We start from the raw sequence: 4,700 nt of genomic DNA, 5'->3' as shown, positions 1-4,700 counted from the left end.
GCCTCTCGCCGCCCTTTTCCGCTAGGATTCTCGTCACGCGACTCTTCCTTTGCCCTGCGCCGTGCTCTCACCAGTCGTCACATACTAATTAATACCAATATATTACTAAACTTCTATTGTAGCTAGTAGTTTGGCGAGTGAAGACAGCTAATACCACTACAGTAGCTATTAAATTAGCTCCTGAACGGCTTGTAATAGCTAGCTACTATCTAATTACTAGCTTCCTTTGAGCAACGCATTTGAGGATTGGACAGCAGAATCACGCCTTCTTGCTACGATTTAGAATGTTTTTTGTGTCGGGAGTATTTTTGAAATGCTTATAGTGAAGTTTGCCGGTGAAGTTGGTCACACGCTGGAACGGTCGTCGCACAGGACCGCTTCAGAGGCTTGTACGGCAAGCACCATTCGTTTCGGCTGCCCTGTTATAATGAGGGGTCATTCTGGCTTAATTAGACATCCAAGATGTTGTAGGCAAGCATTTAAAGATTGCCTGCATTTGATGCATTTTCTTTCTTCTGTTTTGGCCTTGGTCCGAACCATTTAGATGGTCGTCGTCACCAATGGTCTAAAATTTAAGGTAGTACTACTACTAAAGAAATTCTTCTCCTTGTCTCGCTATCATTGAAGTATTATTAAACGAGTATTAGTTTAGCGAACAGTAATACTGGTCTTGTATAGTGTTTTGGCAAAAAATCATTCTAAAATCAATCCCTGACTGCCACACCCACTAGTGCATGCATATCTGCTCAGTCATTCGTCGTGAGCCATTGAGTGAGTGACTGAAGGCTTCTCTTCCTCATTCTTCTATTCTTTGACAAAACTGTGGATGTATCTTTTTCCTAGGTATCTGTAACCTATGGCTAGAAATGCTATTGCCGTGTCCTCTCGTTTCACCTAGATTCGACTCCAACCGGTGTGGCTGAAGCAAATTTATGTTTCTATACATTTGCAATCAAGACGATTATCAATACATGTAGTATCCCGGCCAAACCTTGGACAAACTTTGCAGCAAAATTTAGATTCGATCCCGTTACAAAACCTAGATCGACATTTCGATATTTAGGGTAAATTCGGCCTCTGACCCAGATTCGGGCTTGTGAGTCCGAATCTATGGTCCGTTTTTGCAAATTCGAAGTCCTTCCCCATCATTCTGGCTACCAAAATTACCCACTATTTGTTGCAGAATTTCTTTGCATTTGAGAGTCTGCCACGTACGACGTTACAAGCTTTGCTATTGGCTTAATGGGGATAACAGTCGAGGATTCCCAATCATTTTTTTGGATAAATTACGATTTGATTACGCTGATTGTGCACTTAATCATCATTGCTAAACAAAATACAGCTGGTGTTACAATACCTCTCGTATCGAATGCACATCGTCAAACCTTTTCATTCTCTTTTACACACTTGGTTTAATCACGAGAAAATATGTTCAGCACAGTAAGTATTCTGACAAACACAGTAAAATCCATTTTAGCACACGAACAAGGAATGGCCATGGTCTGTCTCGACTCGAGACTCTCGAGCCGCACTGCAAAATGCAAAGCGGAACGTTCCAAGAATTGTCTTTGTGATTGGTGACTTGGGCCTGCAAATTGCCAAACGGCGGAGCAAAATTGGGCACGAAGAAGCTGTCGCTCCGGAGAGACTGTGGCGGAAGACCAGGGAGGCCAAAGCACTGGAGGCGTGGCTGGCACCACTGCAGACGCCGGGTGTCCGTTCCGCTAGTGCACTTACTGCTGGTCTGCAGCGCTGGTAGTAATATGAGGATGCTGTGGAGCAGTCGGTACACCGGGTAAGGGGCTGCCACCATTGATACCCGGTGGCGAACCTACTGCTGATTAACACTGGGGCGTCTGCGCTGCGATGAAGACATTGCCACTGCCGCTCCGCTGGAATTGAGGCGCAAGCCGAAGTGCTGTTGTTCGTGCAGCCAGGCGCTTGTCCGATATACGTCTAGGCGCAAACTCTGTCGGTGCCATGGACCGATGACTGCAACAGTACTGCGTCTGTTGAAGCAGAACGGCAAGCTTCAGCTTGCGCTTTTGCGTGTAGTCACGCTTGAAAGCTGGGTTAAAGGTTTCGCACGGATTGTTTGTTGATTCGAAGCCTGGTGGTGTAAAATAAACCTGCCACTTACAGAAGTTTCCTCGCAGCCATTGCTTCTCCATGTACACACGAAACGTGTCCAGCTCCGAATGCGTTCTCCAATCCGCCAAGACTTTCATTTTTCGTGCCAAAAAATCTTCCTTATTTGCCGCAAAGTGAAGATCATAAATCCCACGAAACACTTCAGCAGCCAGATCCCCATGCAGTCTGTTAGTGCGCTCCTTTAGGGCAAGTCAAACCTTAGCTACGACATGATAATAGCACATAAGAGATATGTACTCACCAGCAGCACAAAAACGGTTTTAATACCGTTAAATTGGGCTTTGTCTGCGTCGCCCATAATATACTGAGCATTCAGTCGCTTGCCAACTACTTTGGTGTAGATTGTCTGCAGTCCTGACAAGGCATCCGTGTAGTGACGTTCTTCCAGCTGCGATGTAATAAAAGAGAGCCAATTGGTGGAACTGTCTTGCGCCATCAGACATGCCGCATACAATCACAGGGTAGCTAGTCGGCGCTAGCTGGAGCGTCGCGTCGATGTGGAGAACGAATGAGGCCGAATCTCGGTCAGCAGAGCGCAACAGTGACTTTGTCGTCACACCCACAACAAAAGGGTGGGTGTCAGATCCATCACCAACAACGGGCTTGCCGAACCCGTCTGTTCTAGCGGTAAACGTGAAAGCATCATGCTCCGCCTCGCGGCCGCTGTACGCCGCGGCGGCTACACGTGATGAAAGCTCTCCGTAGCGGTCACTTCCACCTAATTCTGTGCGGCGGTAGTGGTTCACAGCATTTTGAACTTTGCGTAGCTCTGGCAGCTCTTGTAGAGTCTTCCCAAACTTCCGTGTCATGGCATGCAAGATACGGAGAGGGGTAAGGTTTTCGCTGGCTAACTCTTGGGTGTATGCCTTTTGCAAACGTGTGACTTTCGGCTTCTGGCGTGGATTCGCCGGTGAAAAATATTCGCCGAGCTCAAAGAGCGTTACCGCGTTCAACGCTAAACAAGTAACCTTCTTTCCACGCCATTGACACTTTGCAAACGGCGCCACAGCCTTACACTGCGCGCATTCGCACGACAGGAGCTTGTAGCGCATTGAGTGGGGAGTAGAAGACGCACACAAGGTGCACGGCATCAGCTGGCTCTTCGCTGCTGTGAACGCCTTCATACTCTGCAGCAGCATGTCAGCATCGGCTTCGGTCAAGTCACAGGCGAGTAAGTTCCAGTCGTGGGTGCGTGGCATGGTGTCGGGCCTGGGGAGGGGGGGGGCTTCTGTTTGAGGGTGAAAGCTGAAGTGTACGTGGTGTTGGCAGAGATGTTGATATCGTGCACGCCATGTAGTTTTGTGTGAATTTTCTCAAAGCATTGTGTTTTCCAAATGTGCTTTGTGTTCTTCCAAATTATTATATGCTCTCCGTATGTTTGCTGTGAAAACCTGTACTTGATGTGTTTTTCAGACATTTGTGGTGCTGCTCACGCTTCGTCTTTAATCACCTGTAATGTATCATAAATAAGCAGCACGACTAATGGAATGTTAGATCTGATATTTAACAGCAACAACGTCAAAATTGCTGATCGACGAGGGTCTCGGCCCATTGCTCTCGTTCCAGGAGCCCGTTTTGGCTATAAATCGTCTCTGTAGGAAATTAACATACCAATCAACATGCTGATATAATTTGAGTAGATAGATGAACGCCAAGAAAAAGCTACGTCATTTTGAACTGGTGTAATGTCCCAGCTACAGTACCTCCTTTTCGAAATCGAGATAATAAACTACGGGCTTAATCCAGACAATACCGCTACAATATAACTCGTGCCGCATAGCTGGTCAGTTTGGTCAGACAGCAAGCTTTCAAAGGAGGGCAAACACGTCTAAAATGCTGAACACATTTAGACCACCTGACTTTATTTTTTTCTCCAAGCCTTTTCGGCCGGGATAATACTTATTAATATGTATTCTTTTACTTTACCGGTGGCAGTGCTATTTATAAGAGTATTGACCACAGAACTGTACAACTCTTTGTTATTTCAGAACTGTACAACTCTTTGTTATTTAATATAAGAATACTTAATCTGTTTTTGTTGCACCATATGAGATAAAAAGTTTGGCTCATTTCGCATATGGTGCAGCAAAAACAGCAGAAACAATTTTATTTTGTTGGTACAGTGTATCTGTTTAGCTACGCGAACACGTAGTTTAAATACCTTACCTTACCTTGCCTTACCTTACCTTACCTTACCTTAGTGTACCTGTATGAAAGTACAGTAATTCGTAAATAAGCTGAAGCAATTATTTACCAAAACAAAACCAGTAAGCCCTGGGGAGACGATAATCACAGTACAGTGTACTGTACCCTCAAACTTATTCACAGATCGCCTTCATATGGTTTTTGCGATTGGACAGTACCAAGTGCAGAACCAGCCCCATTACAACATGTTTTATTAAAAAACTGTATTACTATTATAATAGGTACATGTAATAAGAGAGCAGTGTTCACAAAAAGATATCAAAACCTTTTACTACTGACCATGGCTTCATTCATTATCGAGCCCCCCCCCCCGCATCATCTACACAGGTGAAGTCGTGCGTGCG

The sequence above is a fragment of the Phytophthora infestans genome, genomic scaffold (genome assembly GCF_000142945.1).
Source record: "Phytophthora infestans T30-4 supercont1.9 genomic scaffold, whole genome shotgun sequence".
Lineage (NCBI taxonomy): Eukaryota > Oomycota > Peronosporomycetes > Peronosporales > Peronosporaceae > Phytophthora > Phytophthora infestans.
Note: the sequence above shows the minus strand (reverse complement) of the source record.